Raw genomic sequence first — 20,365 nt, forward strand, 5'->3', positions numbered from 1 at the left:
AGCTGCAACATAACTACTATACCAATTGTTCTGTGTTAAATTTCTGTTGGATGAAGGAATTTCTTAAACCAGTCTCTGAATTATACCAATGGTCTTATTTGATGTCAAAAATGGACCATTTACTAGTTTTCCACTGTATATTTCTATTTTACATATATAAAAGGTTCTGCTGTCATACATGGTGTTCAGTTTCAGCCTATTATTTTGCTAGCTTGTTAGATATATACTGAATAAAGCCACATCCACCATGAAATGCAACAAGTATTTTTTTTCTATTGTAACAAATTCACCAGCATTACAATTATTTTTGCAGTCAGAAATAAATGAGCTGTGAAAGTCTCTTATTGCTGCAAGTTTGTCTGTCTTTTCATATTCTTGCCTTGCCTGTTCATCAAATCTTATGCATCTGAATAAAAAAAGAAATCTCTTAGACCTAAAATAAGCTCTAAGCACTGTCATTCCAATTCAGTCACATGACAACATCTGTTCGATTACCTTTCTTCACTGCAATTAGGAAAAGTGCACCAAATAATGCCATAATTTCTGATTGAGTTGTATATTTATTTACAGCCTCTAGTCCTGGAATAATTGTCAGTCAGTTTATTTTTATTTTTTTGTTTGTGTTTTCAACAATTTTATCAATCTTATATGGAGCAATAAGAAGTAAGAAAACATCTAATTCCATAGTTCATTTCTTTTCAGGCTAGGAAATACTTAGATAATATTTTTAGATTTTGTTTAGCTAGTAATTATAGAGGAGAAATCATCCACAATTTTTCATAAACATAAAGTCTGAAATCTGTTCCTTCAGTGTTTATATGATCGTCTTTGTCCAGGGATTGATCTAAATCACTGGTGGTTTTCCTCTTCAACTTTGAAATCTACATCATTCAGATCACCAATATCACAATCTGAAATGTCATCAGTGTTTTCTTCATCTGAAAGTTCTCATGAAATGATAAATATCCTCTGGGTCTTTGTAATTTCTCTCCCTGTAACTAAAAGAACAAATGAAATAGAAAATGAAGCAATTAAAATTTTCTAAATAAATTTTAGTTGAAAATTGTTGAAAGAATACTACAACTGTAATACTGTAAAATAAAACACTTTTGAATTAAAGTTAGGATGAATAAATTTACTTACATTACACGGTGCATGGTCATGTCTGATCCGTAGTACAAGTGACATATACAGAATGCTCTTTCTTGGAGTAGGTATCATCTGGCTTAAAAGATAAAAGCCAACTGAACTAGTTGCAAATATTCTCAAACGAGAATACTTAGCTTTTCTAGAAGTTAGCACCAGCAGTTTATTTGAAACTTTATATAAAGTTGAAGTTTTTATATAAAATTGAAAATGTTGTATAGAACAAAAAAAAAACAAATAACACTCAAGGAAGAAAATTCCATTATATAAATGGCTAAAAATATTTCAGTGTCCTCAGTTACACAATTCTAACATCAACTGGTCCCATGAAATATTAACAAATGTGGTAAAACAATCACTTAACAGATTCAATGCAAATGTATTTTTCAGTTTTCCCCCCTAATGCTTATTGAAAATTATTTTTGTATGTTTTAATAAAATAATATTAAAAAATTAAGAGTAGCTTAATTTAACATAGGCTGCCACTAGTCATCAATTTAATTGGTTAACCATCCCTATCATTCAGCATACTACAAATAAAGCATAATTCTAAGCTCTACGAAAACTAGTACTCATATAAAAAAATTTGTATGATGTTGAATGGTCAACAAATTGGTTTTTATATTTCATAGTCTAAATCAAAACATCTCACAGCAAAATGCTATACACCCCCTCCCCTTTAGGAATTTTATAAAGCAAATTTTAATTTGCTATCACACTTTTGCCGTTTTTAACAATTCCAATGTGAACCACATTACTCCATTAAGTGAAAAAACTGCATCAAAATAAACAAAATGAAAAGCTATTTTAATAAGTTTATTATTTACAATTTACCTTATACTTTTTTCGTAACACAAAATTCTTCCAAATTAGAGTTCTTAATTTCTCACAAAACATTGTAATATAACAATCATCAAAACACTTCTTCCATAACAATCTGTATTTCTAGAAGCAATTGTGTTTATTATTAAAAATATGACACCAACAATGGATTTAAAGATTTCTCCTGCAAAAGAAAATGATTAATGAAAAAAAATAATGAATTGAGTGTTTTCTATATCAAACTGTTTTACATGTTTGTCAGAGAGATGATGATGACTGTTACAAGCACTAGCCTTCAGTGCAAAAGGTTGATAGATCATAGCTGAGTAAATCAAAAACTGTCAAAACCCTCAAAACTGTCTCCAGATATCAATCTGCAGTTGGATTTGAATTAACAAATACATTTTACCATGAAAATCCATTATACAGGACAGTGTTAGGAGTGTATATTTTAATAACTGAAGAGCAATAAGTATACAAAGGGTAGAGAACAGAAACCAACCAATTTACAAACTTTGCGATAAAAATAATAAAGTTACAAAGCAAATAATCAAACAAGGAAGATCAGTTGTTAGTAAAAATATGAGCAAAAAAATGCGAGCAGTAGATTGGTAATGAAGAATATACTGGGCACATAAAAAAAGGTTGAACAAAGAAAGAACTTCAGGTCAGAATTTGGAGTGAGAGGAAGGAGATCAAGTGGCACAAAATTTAGACAAAATCTAGGCAGAAGTTTCAAAGATGTGGAAAGCAATGGAAGAGGAAATGTAAAAAGGAAGATGTGGAAATCACTGACCACGTCAGTCAAGAATATTTACAATAAAGAACTGAAAAATACGGTCAAATGGTTAAAAGAGAGAAGAAAGGAGTCACTGCCTGAATCAGTTAGGATAAAAATCTTAAGAATGAAGAATAAGAATAAATTAAATGACAGCCTGAAAACTTGAAGACAGCCTAAAATATGAAGACCAGGTGATCTTTAAAAGTAACAAAGTCAAAGAACAAAATACATTATAAAATCATATATTTAATCAAACTCACTCTAAACATTAAGAAATGTATTTCTAGAAGGTCTTTGAGAATTATAATACAGATCCTTGATCAATATTACGGAGCCCTATTATTTTATAAAAGTTCACACCTCATTCATCATGCTGATCTATAAGCAAATAGAATGCACAATATTAAAAGTTGTTTGAAATAATCTAAATATAGTGTTTCAATGCAATTTCTCTTCACTGAAATACTAAGCAAAAATATTAAGTCCTATTATTGTGACAATCTATTGCATTACTAAGGGCACATAATACCATGTTTTTACATCCTTGTTATTTATCACATTGACATGATGAATTCAAATTACACAACTGGTGAATTTTTTTGTAACCAGTTTAACTGGTATCATGCACTTCATTGATTTATATTATTATTTCTACACATTTGTTATATACTAATATCAGAATATTTAATCATAAACACACATACTGATAAAAATATATAACCTTAACATCAATCAGTCTTACAAAATAACCAAAATTTAATAAAAGATGTTTCCTATGTTTCTTTAAACTTTGCGTAATTTTCAAAATTATGCCTAAAACCTAATGACACAAATAGTACCCACAAATGAAACTGCAGCGATTGCACTAAATACTAAAGTGGACATTTAAATAAATTTAAACTATCACATTTCGTTAAGTTCATCAACGTATTTAATTTACTACTCAACAGGTTTCCAGGACGGTGTTTTCTGTATATAATAGACATTAAACATTCAAAAAAATAAATAAGTGGCCAATACTCACTTCTAGTAGATCAGATACCGTCGTACCAATCTAAAAAGTTACAGAATTACTAACAATAATCGATGTGATTTACGTACCATTTTCATACGAATTAGCACATTAATTATTTAGGCATTGTGGGTAATTTTAACGACAAATAGTTGTTACTGCAATTTTGATTAACCTACTTTTATTGTTTATTTAATTTGAATATAAGTTAAACTTAAAGTTATAAGGGGACTTTACCTTATTTCTGAATGCGTTTTCTGAAATTTAACCCTGCGGAACACGCGTATGCGGTATTTACACCGCATGTTACTTAAAATAGACGTAAATAGTTTTTAGGATTTACGCTAGTCTTTCGGGCCTATGTATTCGTTAATTATATGATTAGCCATCATAATGCGCTGAAACGCAAGCTGTGAGGAATGTACTTGCAAAGAGGGAAGTGAAATATCCGGAGGTCCCGGGTTAGAATCCCGGTCAGGCATGGCATTTTCACATGCTACAAAAATTGATATTCACCTCATCCTCTGCAGCAATACCTACCGGAGGTTATATAAAAGAGGGATGTGCAGTAAGTGAACGTGATCTACGCGCTCCTGACCGGCGGTATTTACACAGATCCACGGCAGTCATGTGAGTAAAGTTCCATTTTATTTTTTGTTAGCGCCTTCAATCTCTTTCCTTATATTAGTTTGTAATTCCTGTCTATCTCTTTAAAATTTTGTGGTTAACAGTTTCATTCCTTCATTACCACTGCGAATTTTACTCGTTCAAGAGTTTATTCTGTTGATTTATTATTTTTTATTCCTGTCCGATTCTTGTTTTCATTCTAATCCGTTTTCAAGGTTGTTAATTAGTTACATTCTTTTTTTTTAGAAATCGAGATCGTCGTTATTGCAACGATTATGATATCGATCGTATTCTGAATAAGTTAGATGAAGAAAAGCAAGAGGTTTTGATGACAAATGATCCCGACTACGCTACTGAGGAAGTGACTGAAGAACATAATTATAATAGCGACACCGATTCACTGGTAGAAGAGGAGGTTAATCAACCTTAAGCCATTCAGCAAAATTTACAGGTATTTTTAGGTAAAGATCTAAAAACTATGGGTAAATAATCACGTAGCTCTTCCATGAAAAACAAAAAAATTAAAATAACGTTAAGCAGTGGCAGCTCGCGTATAGGAACTGTGGAATTGTAGCACTCCCTATTTCCACTTGATATTATCAATAACATTTAATATAATAAGTCCTTTTTTTTAATTATTTCTTTATACTTGTACAATACATAATAATCCTTAAGCTTAATGTCAGAAGCCATCCCCTAATTTATGAATAAGATACAGTTCCAACGGCGTGGTGTTTGGCTGTTGTGCACATGCGTGCAGCTGCACACGAGGCTGCGAGGGAGAGAGAGCACTGTCGCTTCTGCAGTGCCGACCCTAGTGTGCTGGTGGAAGGTAGGTTTTTTTTTTACTACGCGTGTATATGAAACGTTACTTGTTCGTTCCCTTTTCTAGTTTAGTCGGTGGAAGGAATATGAAAACGGTTTAGTTGTTTTTTCAATAGTGATCAGAAAATGGCGGAAAGCAAAGTCTCTCTGATTGCCAAATCTGGCAAAAAACACGCTGGAAGGGCAAAAGAGAAGGTAATTAGTAAAAACTAATTAAGTATTTGTTTCTGTGTAAGTAGAAATTTAAATTAAGCACCACTGAACTATAGTATTTTTAAGCAGACGTTTTATTAAGTTATTATCTAATAATACTAAAAAATATTATCTGCATTGACATTTTATTATTTATTCAGTTAAACCGAATACGGTTTTTAAGCGCAATGTTCTTAAAAACCGTCTACCGTATTCTTGAATATAAAGTGTAGAATTAGATTATTGTCCTGCTTCCAGCTATTCTCTTTGATTCATTTTTTCGGTTCTTTTATTTTACAGAAAACTTTAACCGTGGACTTGAAAAGGTTCAGAAAAGAATTTTCTGGAGCAGCACTCCCACTAATTTTAACTACTAGCTGCCACTGTTGTTAAGGTACTGGACCAACTCGAAATTGCAGAAATGTCAAAACTAAAAAGCCATGTTTTTGAGATTTATTTCTCCTCAATTCCGAAATGTATTGACAAAATTGATGAACATACAGATAAATATATTTAGATAAAGGCCATCGACACTGAGGCTTATAGACAAGAAAGAGATTTTAAAGTTTACTGATAGTGCCAAAATGTTAGCTTTATTAGGAGCACTATTCTTAATTTCAACAAAAAATATTCGGTGCACTGATGTTCATGAACTGGAGGTACTAATGGTACCAGCATGATTTTACTTCGTGTTGCGATGAGTTTGAACAGATTTTTATTTTTACTCCAGTCGTTATGTTTGATGACATACAAACTAGTAAACAGCGTCAACAAATTGATGAACTGGCAACAATTCTTGAATTTCATGAACATATTCTTAAAAATTACAAAAAAAAAATTATAGGTTAGGGGAATTTGATACTGTAGATGAGACGCTGCTCCCTTTCCAAGGCTGTTGTTCGTTTATACAATACATACCTAACAAACCCACAAAATATGGAATTAAAATTTGCGCAATGTGCGACAAGTTCTACACGTGGAATCTGAAGATTTTCTGCGGTACGCAGAATGAAGGTTGTTATGCAGTTTCTAACAAACCGATAAACATCACAAAAAGGTTAGTGGCCCCTATCGAGAATTAGAAGAGAAACATTATCACTGATAATTATTATACAATTATCAAAATATCTTCTCGAAAAAGGATTGACATCACTAGGTACTATGAAATCCATTAAAAAAGAGATTCCTCCACGGTTTCTCAATTCTAACAATTGTTAGAAAGTTGAAGTCAATGTTTGGTTTTAAAAATAAATTCACACTGGTTTCTTATGTAACAAGTAAAAAAGGGCAGCGGTAATTCTTTCCACTGTGCATGATGATGTAAATTAGACGTTGACTCAGGAAAACCAGACATATTTATCGATTATAACAAAACAAAGGCAGGCATCGATACAGTGGATTAAATGTGCTTTTTGTTTTCTACTGCCAGAATAACTAGGAGATGGTTGATGGCAATATTTTTTTTATAACTTGATATTGCTGGCAAAAATGGTAAAGAAATGTTTCTCTAAAACCATCCGGAAAATACTTGTAGGTGGCATGAATTTTTAAAAAACTCGACCCTACAACTGATGGAAGAACACCTTCGATCATGAGCAAAACTAACAGAATTGCTTAAAGAAGTACCACAATTTTTAGAAAGAGAAAGATATCGTAAAAATAACGAGATTGAACCATTAAGAATACGCCCAGGAATTTGTTATATTTGTGGTAAAAACATCAAAACTGGCGTCAAGTTAACGAATGCAACAACAATGTTTGCAAAACTCATAATCAGCAAGAAGTGAAATGTAATGGTTGAGCAGAGGTCACTTCAAATGGATTGCAAAGATGACTAAAAAAGTTATTTTCACAATCAACACTGAAAATAATAAAATAAATTATGTTTATAATTATTAGGATACAATTATATATGACCAAGCAGGATGTAACATGAATATAACTTTGAATGTTTGTTTTATAATAGTTTTTGTTAGGCAATAATTTTTATGAATTATTTTTCGTTATATTATAGCTATAATAATTCTTAATTGTGTTTATATTTATTTTAATTTTTTTATTGACTTTTTGTTGTAACCAATTGCTAATATCTGTGTAATCTGAAATTAACATGTCACGTATCATTTTTTTATTTGCAAGCATTTAATTTTATAAGCCTGTTATAAATGTTTAATTCAGTTTGTTTAAAAATGTATTTACGTTCATTCATTTTATGTAGTTATAAATAACAAAGCAATCATCAATTGTGATTGTTTTAACTTCTTACGCATTAATATTTCAAACAAAAAAAAATCTGTGTGGACATCACATGACTTCCTTCCTTGTACATCTATTAAATTACATATACATATTTTTTGCTGCACTTCATTTAAACTTATTTCATTTGAAAGTGAGATATGATCCTCCAATTCTTTAATAAAGTGGACACTTACACAATTGTTGAAATATTAACATCAAATATTTATTCAATTAATCATACAGGACAAAGAAAAATAACATGAAGTATATCTAAAAAAAAACGACAAGAAGATGAATATGAAGAGGAAGAAAATGTTAAAGCCAATGAAGAATAAAAAGAAGAAAATGTTGCAAACCAAAAAAAATTAAACAAGAAGAAAATGTTACAAGCAAAGAAAGAATAAAAACATTAAGAGAAGATGATAAATATAAAGAGGAAGAAAATGTTAAGACCAAAGAAATAATAAAAAAATTAAAAGAGAATGATGAATATAAAGAGAGAAAATTTCAAAACCATAAAATGTGTACACAAATTAAGATCAGAACAGTTATATCAACTAAAGAGCTATTAAATGATTGGCAACAAAAAACAAATAAACAAAATGATGATTAACTCAGACTTAGGGAGAATATTGTTCGACAATATAATAGGAGTAATGAATTAAAAGATAAGAAAGTATTGCAATTTATTAAAGATCTGGCATGTATGCTTCAGTGTATATGTTGTTCTTGTGAGGGTCTATCGTTCAGTCACTCTGTAGTTAACATTAATGTAGTAGATAAAATTAAACAAAAATTTCAGAATAATTAAATAGAAATTAAACTTGAAGATCCAAAAATAATACGATTCTAAATTATAATTTTAAGTTAATATTAAATAATCAGATGTTTCACTAAATCTATTCTATTACATATACACATATGTATTAATGATTATTAAATTACATATACACATTTTTTTAAAAGTACGTAAAATTTTATTTCACTAATAACTTCTGATTTTTTTTTATTGTAATTTTTTAATTATTATTTATTGTAAACTTTTTTTTTTACATCATGGGTTAATAGTATATATATTAATAAATCAATATATTAAAATTAAAAAAAGTGAAAAAATTAAATTAAAAAAAAAAGATGAGTGATTCGAATCGATGTCGATGTCCCTTCCCATGAAAGATCCAAATATTTCATTAATTAAAATTTTATTTGGCTATAACTCTGGAACCAATGAAAATAATACCACGTATGATATATCGTTGAAAAACTACCATTGAGGGTTTATTACTGAAGCTGAGAAAAAGTCCAAAATCCAATTTTTTTTGGGGATTTCAGGCTTTTTTTGGACACTTTTGGTTCAATCGATTGCAATCAAAAGGGGAGGTGCACAACTAGATGTTAACAGCAATCCTAAATCCAAAATTTCAACATTCTACAGCTAATCCTTTTTTGACTTATATGAGATGCATACATACATGCGTTCATAAGTACATACAGATGTCACAAAACTAGTAAGATGGATTCAGGTGTTCAAAATGTATATGTCCGTTGAAATCTGAAAACCAAAATTTTTTGCAATCACAATACTTTACTTTGTACAAGGAAGTAAAAATTATTTAGTAGTTAAAATTCTTTGTATTTTATAAAATAAAGGTTTGTAATTTAAAACATAATGAACATGTAGATTGGAATAAATTTATTTTATAAACCAACTAAGTTCTTAAATTTATTATTTACAGCCATTCCACAAAATTTCTTTAAATAAAAACGTAAAACGATGGAATGCGGTGTAAGCACTGCAAGGCGGTTACTTATGTAACAGGGATGAACGTGTGTACTGCAGGGTTTTAAGTAAATAAATATTTAAGAAAGAATTAATTAAAAATCCAAGTCAAAGACAGGCTTAAAGCATCCACTCAGAATTGTAGGCTGTTTTGCACCCCATGGTCAGAGGGAAACTGTAATTAAGGCACTTTACAAAGGCAGTAGCTTATGACTTAAATACATATTATAGATGTAAGTGTTCACATGAGACTGAAAATAAATCAGTTTGGACATTGCAATAAAGGTGATGCCTAGACGTACTATATTTTTTTGAATCCAATCTAGAACATATTTTTTTAAATTACTTGCAGTTTATTGAAACATTTTACTTTATTTATTAAATTGTATTTTTCATTAGACATGACTTTTTTCAGAAATGATCTGTTTGTTTTAACATAAAATTCACAATAAGAAAGTTCTGAATTAATTTTAACATTTAGCAGATGTTTAACAGTAGATACTGAAAGACTACTCTTTATGCAGACCAAATTTTTCCCTTAATTGAAAAAATTCTCTTAACTGGAGTAGATGTCCCAGGCAAAAACATTGCAAACTCAACTGTTTTAGAAATATGGCAACATGAAATATAAGTCTTTTGAAAATTGCTTTCTACTTCTCTTCAATAGTATCTGGTACTTTTTCAGAACCACATCTATCCTTTGGTTTTGAATTACCTGGTTCAACAATGTACGTTCATCAGATAGGTCATCAGTATTTATGAAATCTTTTATAATTAAATTAACAATTCTTTGGCTGAAGATGATATAAATTTGTGGGTTTTTCTTTCCTGAAGTTGACAAATTAATTCAGAATATGTCTGAAATGCTTCTGTTGCTGTGATAGAAATAGCTTCCAATTTCAGAATTACATTAGTAAATAACTGTAGAGTACCATATAAAAATTTCAAAAATAGTTCACTTTCTAGATTTCCTAAAAATCAAATAATAATTTTGGGCATTTATCACAAGATAAGAAATATGTTTTAGACCATCAAAGATGGAAAGAGTTCTTTTTCTATTGCAGGTAACAAACTAAGGAACCTTGTGCTGCTATGAGACTATGAGATAATACTTTTTTGTAATCTGTTTCCACAAATTCACAGAAATCTTTAAGTTTCATTACCCTTACTGTATATATGTGAAAATATTTATAAATTTTTATAACAATAATTTCTATGTCTAGTGGTAGAGAATCATATGTTGTTTGTACTGAATTGTGTACAATGTGGGCTGAACAACCAATTCCTAAAATAGGTCTATCTAAATCACTTTTAACTTTTCTGAACACATTTTCATTCCCCTTTCTCTTCATACCACCAAAATTACTGTTAGTGTTATCAACAGTACAACAAACTAACTTTTCTTCAAGTTTTTATTTTACATACACTGCAAAAGATATTGAGTCAAAATTTGAGCAGTTTCACCTGACACTTCATTGAAATTTAAAAGTTTAACTTCAATTTCCTCCTCCAGACTGAAATAGCTTACAACAATCCGAACAAGTTTTACTTCACTTCTGTTTGAGGTATCCATCATTACTGTTACATGATTAATGTTTTCCAAAGAACACAACACATTATAAAATATAAATAGTGGAATAATGGTAATAATAATTGCCTCAGTTTTGATTCTAGTAGATGAAAATTTTGGTTCGTATAACTTTTTAACCAAATTAGATGTGCAGTCAATGTTTTGAAACTGAATTTGTGTCTAGCAGTGTGCTATGAAAATGTAGCTTCTTTAGCAGCACACTGTTATTGTTATTCTCATGTTTGACTTTAAAAAAATCTCTTATATTTGCTGAAGCAGTAGCATTAATAGCACTCCTCTGTTTAACTGTTGTCACGTGGTCTTCAACATCGCCCTTTCACAGAAAATTCTCCAGTACATAGTGCGCAATAAACACGTTCATTAAACACATATTTTCTTTTGCCCATTGCTAAACTAAACTACGAGACAAAAATCTTATAGAGATAAAATTATCAAAAACATCTAGATGAGTTACTTCACACACGAAATCAACATACACATTACCCTTGTTGTGTTGCCAAATGACTAAGTAAAAAGTTGTGGTGAGACCGGTAGCCATGCCTCCGTCAAAATCAACGTCTTGCTTGCTCCAAGGTAGTTGAGAGATGCACAGCTGTAAGAGAATGTTTAAAAACGCGATATTATGGCTGACAAGCATTTTTTTCAATTTTAGACCTATATGTTTAAAATAGGTCTAAAATTAAAAAAAATGCTTGTCAGCCATAAAATTCTCAAACCCTGGACAGAACTAAAAAAACCAAGACTGTCCAGGCCAGACGTATGGTAAGCCTAGTAATGCTGCTACCAGGAGAGATGCCCTTGCACTCTGCTATCCTCTACCATTTATGAAATTTGGGTTGTCTGAGAACTTTTCTTCACTAATAAAATTAAATGACGACCAGACCATTTTATTATTACTTTTTTTTATTTTTTTTGTAGCTGTGAGATACATGTATAGGAGGCATCTGCACGTACATCATTAGTACTCAATTAAAATGTAGTTAGACAATTCCATTATACATACCGTACATCATGAGACATTCCCTAAATTTTCCCATCAGCTGCATTATTTCTACTATTGTAGATTCGGATGTAGTATTCTTTGTAAAAATTCTCACAAAAGTAGTATATTTATATAAATTATATAATACACTAAATATAATTCACTTGTTAAACCAAATTGTAAACAACTAATACTCTCTCAACACTTAACTTACCAGAGATCCAAGCGGTTATTGGTTTTTTTTTTTTTTTTTTTTTTTTACTCCCCAGCCTGAGCGAACAAGGGAGGGCAAGGTCGAGGTCGGTATCAACAAGAAGGGGAACCCCCCCCCCCCCGGTCATTGAAAGTAAAACGGTCGTAGTAAGGGCCACCGGTAAATCTTATGCCGATCTGTTGAAAACCATGAAAGAAAAGGTTAAGGTTGAAGAGGCCGGCGAAATACTGTCAATTAAACAGGGAAGGGATCAACAACTAGAGGTCCGAATTAGTGGGGCACAGAAGGCGGGGGAGTTTTCCTCCCTGCTGAAGAACAGAGCAGAGGATCTCCAGGTGGATATAAGAACAAGAGGAGACCGCAGAACAGTCGTTCATGTAAAAGACATGCTAGGCGACACTACTGAGCGAGAGGTCAGGGAAGCGGTAGAGAAGGTACTAGGACAAGGAGAAAACTTTCAGGTCACATCACTAAGGGAGGCATTTGGAAACACAAAAAAATGCCACGGTGGTCACAAGTCAAAGGAATGCAACGAAATTAATTGCAGCAAGGCTGAGAGTAGGGTGGGTGAGTTGCAGGGCCTACATCCGGACGGATATAGAGAAATGTTATCGATGCTGGGATGTCGGTCACAGCAGAAGAGAGTGCAGAGGCCAGGACCGTTCAAACCTCTGCTTCAACTGTGGTAAACCCGGCCATGAAATTAAAGATTGCAAGGAGGCGACCATATGCCTGGACTGTGGAGCCACTTCACATAGGACCGGGAACCCGTGCTGTAACAAAGGTCATGACTAAAGTAATACTAGTTAATAATAACAGGAGCCTACTTTCTAGTGATCTAAGCATAGAAATAGCAGCTAGATACGAAGCGGACTTCCTGGTGGCCACCGAACCTAATGTGTATTCGGCGGCCAGAGAACAGTGGCTGACCGATGGGAATGGTGATGTGGCAATTAGAAAGATCGTTGGAAATGTGGATTATGATCTGTATGGTAGAGGTGACGGACTCATTGCTGTTGAGGTAAGCGATAAGATTATAATAGGTGTATATATCAGCCCTAACTGCAGCAGGGAATCTCTTAAGAACAGACTCCTTAACCTCCTTGACCAATTAGTTAAAAATTAATGCTTATCTGTAATACATATGTTTTAAAAAGTATTAAATTATCATTGGCTATACCTATATAATTCTAAAGAAAACTTCCTCTATCAAGTATTAGAATTAACATCACATCTAACTTGAAGGATAAACAATTAGATAGGCTATTGTCACTCAAAAATTAAGCTATTTCTTTGTAAATTTGAATATATTGATAAAATCTATAAATGTAAATAAACAATAGAGTAATAATATTTCATTTGTTATGTAATAGAAATAATATAATAATAAATAGCAGAAAACTATATCAAAGTGGTCAAAACAGACCTTTGTTCAAAATAGACGTAGTTATCAAAGTACGTTTTGAATACTTATCATTGTGAGTATAATGTAGGAACTAACACACTTATAAACTGAAAAAAACTTTGCAATAAATGAACTGACAACCATACCAGGCAAATAAGATTCTTTTTTAAGTGACAAACGGATGGGTGTATGCACATCCATACACAATAGTATCTTAACACATACAAAGAAAAAGATGAACAATAAGAAGTAATAAAAAAAACTATGATCTTACTTTTTATAATTTCTAAAAATAGTTACATTATTTGTTACACTTAAATATGCAATAATTATTTATGTACATATTTAAAATTAGCTAAAATAAATGATATTGAATAAAACAGAAAATGTAAAAATATTTGTTATGATAACATAAAATTACAATAAAAAACATAAAACCTTATATAAAACAACAGTACATTACATAAAGCATAATATAAAAATATTTTCTATTACAGTATGTATAAATATTTCATTGAAATGGTTGTTTAAATAACCAAGATGTAAAATGAGTTAATACAGTTTTGATACAAAACAAAGTAATACCAATACTTCGAAAGTCGTGAAAATAATAATAAAATGAGTAAAACTCACATTAAGTCAACTGATTTTTAAAATGTATTCATTATATTTGAAGTTTATTGTCCAATATAATAATAATAATAATAATAATAATGATAAAAGTAATAACATGTAACATGACTTCTAAAAAGTGCCAGCTATTATGTTTAAAAGGTAGGTAGCATCCATAAATTCTAGTTGTCAGTTTTACCTAGAAAAAACATATGAATAAAAAAAATCAATTTATTATTAAAATCTATAATAAGTTTAAACCAACAATAGGCAGCATAGAAAATTTAATGATTTTTTAAAACATTGTAACACTGAATAACTTTAAACAAATACTTGAGAATGCTCAAATGTTATCTGTATCGAATGCAGGTTTTCCATTAGCTAACTACTGCTGCTTATGCTAAAAGGGTTCACTACTATCAATGGTTCAAGAACTTTATTAGAGGCTACATTTCAAATCTAGTTCTTTTCACAGATGAAGTGTAGTTTCACCTTGGTGGGTATTAATGGTCAGAACTACCAGATCTGGAACACTGAAAACCCGCATATTTTCCCCTACACCCACAAAAAATAGATAGGTATTCGGTTTTAAGGCGATGAATAACAGGACCCTTGTTTTTTGAAAAAACTGTGGGTGCCAAAAAATTATCTAACAGTTCATAGCCTTACTGCAAGAGGATGAGCGTGACTGTTGGTTGCAATAGGACAGCACCAGTTGCCATACAGTTGCTCTACTATAGAGGTGCTACAGGAATTTTTCGTTGGAAAAATCATTTGTTAAGGATTTTAGCCATCCTTTGATCTGGCTAGTCTAGACTTCTTTCTGTGGGATTACTTAAAAGAAATTGTTTATAGAAGCAATCTGCACACCCTGCAGCAATTCAAGACAAATATTGCATTAGATAAACACGGTCCAACATATAGACAAGTGCATAGAAGTGGATGGACAATAAACTATTATTTATAGATTAAACTAAGTGATGGGGCCTCTAAGTTAAATACTCTTTATTTACTTCTAGAATAATACAGCAATAAAGATATTTTCAATTCACTGCTAAAGTCTACAAAATGAGGTGCTCATATGCACAATTTATTTTTCAGAAAATTTTATTAAGAAAATTATGTAGCACACTTAAAATATTATAGAAAGCCACCAAATACATGTTAAATATGCTACTACAATAAATATTTATGAATAAAAATTAAAATGAAGGTACATGTAAGTATATTCTTGGTAGGTTCATGATTTGTCAATCCTTATTGATGGCAATAAAAGGATTCATTTTGAGTTGAAGTGAAAAAAGTAGTTAATTTTAATAAGCATCAAAAAATACGTGATGTGTGAGAAAAGTAATGAGATTGGTAACACTATGAGCGATCTGGCAAGGCTGTGTCTACCGGTCTGTGCTAGACCGGTTTGTTCATCCCTTCCACATGCTCTGTACGAGTTTCAACTCTGTTCAGCCAACACATTATTTTTGACAGCTCCATCAGTGAAGTTGTGTTTTTGTTGTTTGTTATGAAAGCATCAGAATTTAGAGCAACATTGTGCAATCAAGTTTTGTGTTAAACTTGGGGAATCCGCGAGTGTGACCTTTGAAAAGTTGAAACAGGCCTATGGGGAATATTCTTATCAAGAGCACAAGTTTTCTGCTGGCACAAATTATTTTTGGAAGGCCGAGAACACGTTGAAGATCAACCTCGCTCAGGGAGACCTTCAACTTCAAAATCTGACAAAAACATAGAGCGTATGACGGTTCTTTGTAAGATCAGATCGTTGTTTAACAATAAGGATGATGAGTGAACAGTTAAATTTGAACACTTTCACCATACATCAAATTTTGACAGACGATTTGAACATGCGAAAGGTTTGTGCGTAATTGGTGGTGAAAAACCTCACAATGGAACAGAAGTACAATCGAAGAAACATGTATGTTGATCTTGAAAGGATTGACAATGACCAAGAATTCTTCAATCGTGTGATTACAGGTTATGAATCCTGGATATTTGAGTACGATCAAAGCAGCAAAGCGAAGAAGAGTGGCACACTTCGTCATCTCCTCGACCAAAAAAATGTCAAACGAGCAAATCAAAGATAAAAACCATGCTAATTTCCTTTTTCGACAGTAGGGGTATCGTGCATAAAGAATTTGTTCCTCCAGGACAAACTGCCAACCAAGTGTTCTACATAGGTGTCCTTGAATGGCTCAGGAAAAGGGTGATTCGCGTGAGACCAGACATTGCAGACAAGTGTATGCTTCATCATGACAATGCCTTGTGTCACACAGCCATTTCCATCAGGGAATTTTTGACCTCAAAATACATTCCTATGGTTCCTCAACCTCCTGATTCACCTGATTTGAGTCCTTGTGACTTTTCCTTTTCTCGAAATTGAAACATGTCTTAAAAAGGATGTCATTTTGTAACTCTGGCGAACATTCAAAAGAGTGTGATCGACCAGTTAAAAGGCCTACCAGTTGAAGCCTTCCAGCGCTGCTACCAGAAGTGGGAACAACGACTCTGCTGGTGTACAGCTGCCCAAGGGAACTACTTTGAAGTGGATAATATTGTTGTTTGAAAAAAATAAAAACTTTGGTAAGTAAAAAGTCAGTCACATAAATTTTCAAGATGTTATATAAGGGGTTAAAGTAGATGGTTTCTTATATTTTTTGACCTGAAAAATTGAATAAAACAGGTCCCAGAACATGTCCATAGTTTTCATGATATCCAATGTAAAACAGAAAAATTCAATGACAAAAAACACATATTTTTTTTTTTAGGTTTGAAGTCCAATAACTTTGTTAAGTAACTAATAAATGCATAAATTTTATTATCAAAAATTGCAGAGAATTTAATTTTGAGAAAATTGATTAGAATAAAGTTAATGAATAAAAATCAACCTTTATTATTAAAAACAAAACTTAACAGAATATGACTTAGTAAAAATTAAAAGCAGCTGTTTTTAGTATAATAAATTAAGACCTTTGAAAAGTTAGATGGACAACATACTGTATGCTTCAAAATTAATTTGAATACTAGTCCATTGCTGTCATAAAATTATGGTTAGATGTTAATAATAAACATTAGGTGGTTTAGTTGGTTTTGACATAATTTTGATTGTTTACTTATTTTTAAAACTCAAATTACATAGTTTGTTATACTCTGAATTGTACCTACATTTTTTCAGTTGAATCTAAATTTAAAGAAATGAAATTCTTTTATGTCTTCTTTGTTTTAAAAATTTCATGTCTCTTTACTCACGGAGACTATGCTCACATTATTTTTGTGTAAAGCTTTTGGATAAATAAGTGCTCCAGCTGCAGTGGAAGAATATCAATGTAGGTTTTCTGGAAAAGTAGTTACAAACCAGTAAGTAGTTTATAGAATTATTAATAATCTTTGTGAGAATGATACACTTCCCAGTGTCATGTTTCATCTGAATGGTCAACCAGTACATGGTGATGGAAGGAAAAATATTCTTCAGGTGGTACAGCTTAGACCTATGATGAGCAGGCAAAGAGTTTCTACACGACCCACACAGGGATCGACACGATTTCACAGGGAGAAACTGTATGGAATTTTAAAAAATGAATTTCTACAGTAGTTGAAAATTTCTCATTGGTGAAACAAATTAAAATGTATATCAATATGATAAAGCAGCAATATATTTCAAAATGAAACAAGACAATTGTTGGATGCAAAATTTACTGGTAAATAGATTGGATGTACAGGGCCAGTAAATTTGGCATCTTACCAAAATTTGCCACCGGACCTTACTTTCTTGGATTACTGTTTATGAGAATGAATGAAATGCAAGATATACAAACAAAAAAAATTATTAACTGATCAGTGCTGCCCTCATCAATGTACACAAGATATCACTAAGTTCCACCAGAAAATGTAAGGAGATCAAGTGGAAAAGTGCATCGATGTCAATGGTGGAATTTTTCAACTATTTTTTTTAAAAAAAATATTATTTTTCAACTATTTTGTTTTAAATTTTTACAAATTCGTAACATTTTTCTGTTAAGTTTTGTTTTTAATAATAAAAGTTGATTTTTTTTGCTTTACATACACTTTACTACATCAATTTTCTCAGAAATAAATTCTTTACAAGTTTTGGTAATAAAATTTAAACATCTATTAGTCATTTAATAAAATTACTATACTTCAAACCTAAACATATTTTTCTTCACTGAAATTTTTTCTTTTTTACATTGAATATCATGAAAACTAAGGAGATACAGTTTTATTCAATTTTAAGGTAAAAAACATAAGAAACCATCAAGTTTTCTTCATAAGATACTGTCTTATTGTGGACGCTGAAGAATGGATGAAAATCTTAAAGCCAAATAAGCTTTGTGTACAAATTTATTGTATAATTTGTAATATACTGTAAATATTTTAAGGCGTTATATAACGCCTTAAAATCTCAGCATTTCTCTGAAGGGGAAGTAAAATCTGGATGAAATTTTTCATTAGCCATAATTCTATAACAAAGTGTTTTCAGATATATGTTTGTATGAAACTTTTTCTTATTTCAAGCGCTAGAATCATTTTTCAAATTATTAATTTTTTTCCTGAATCACCTGTATATACTTAATACTAATGGAAGAAGTAAAGCTAATATAATTACAAATTTTATAGAGGTGTACATACTTCACAATTTTCAGTTGTCAGTCATTTGACTGGTTAGATGATACTCTATTCTTCTTTCTGATCTGAGGTAATATCTTGATCTCAGTATAATTACTACAACCTCACTTACCTGTTTTATATACAGTAAAATCTCCCTCAACAAATGCTTCCCAACTATGAACCCCTCTCAACTGCAATTAATTTCATAACCTCCAATCCTTTGAAATATTGTTTCTTCATAAGATACTGTCTTATTGTAGACACTGAGGAATGGATGAAAATCTTAAAGCCAAATAAGCTTTGTGTACAAATTTATTGTATAATTTGTAATATACTGTAAAAATTTGATAAATAATGCTCTTTATTTTATGAAAATGTATATATTGTATTTTTCTGAAGGGATTTTTTTTGGTATCTAAATGACATATTACACTGCCAACTTCCTGAATCATCATGTTATTTTATTAGGACAGTAATGTTTATTTAAACACTCACATACGCATTACCAAACACTTCCTGCTGAAATCTAAACATTCCATTAAAGATATCTATTCCATTTTAAATTTAATTAGTCCATGATCAAAATTTAATATACACAAAAAAATAGTTATTAAATTACTTAATAAAAAGAAGTAGTCTAATAAAAATAAAACGCAAACGCTAAAAGAAAAAATAGAAATGATAGAATCCAAAAAGAAAGAAAATGAAAAGTGTACCGAGGCAACTGGCTAAAAATCTTCAAATAGTGAAAACAAAAGGGAGTAAAAATTTAAATTATGAAAACGCCATTTATGGTAAACAAATAAGAATAAGATTCTAAAAAATAAAAAAGTAAGAAAATTGATATAACGGCCATAGAAACATTATTTTAGAGTGATGTTGCATGATAATTACATGTGATGTTGTTACATTAAAGTGCGGAGAAAAGTGCGGATAAAAGTACATTAAAGTGCGGATTTAAATTAATTTAAATAATTTCAAAGTGTCAAATAGATGGCTAAAAAATGTTGCAGTTTACTTTTAAAGCTATCTGTAGAGAAGAGAAAACTCAGATTATGTAAAAGACGTAAGAAGTGGTATGGGAAACCTATAACAATTTTGGGAAATTATGATTAAAAAATGAATAACATAGATGAGTCAGGTCTGTTTTTTACAGCAATGTCAAAAAAAAACTTTTGCCTGAAGGGAGAAGTTCCAGTTCTGGAAAAATATTCAATGAATGGTTAATTTATTCAGTGCACATAAATAGATAATTTCAAAGGCCACTAGTTATTAATAAAATTCTTAAACCTAATAGAAAACAAATAAAAAGTCACAGATGAATAGGGGGTATCGTAACATATTATTTGGCTGAATTCAACAGTAAAACGTAGGCAAAAAATTAAAAACTAAGCTTTCTATTTCTTGACATTGCCATTACACATTCTGATCTTCAAAATCATAACAGACAACTGATATTTTTACCTCTGATTATTACATACCATTATTAGTCATTAAACC

Source organism: Lycorma delicatula, chromosome 2 (genome assembly GCF_047948215.1).
Source record: "Lycorma delicatula isolate Av1 chromosome 2, ASM4794821v1, whole genome shotgun sequence".
Classification (NCBI taxonomy): domain Eukaryota; kingdom Metazoa; phylum Arthropoda; class Insecta; order Hemiptera; family Fulgoridae; genus Lycorma; species Lycorma delicatula.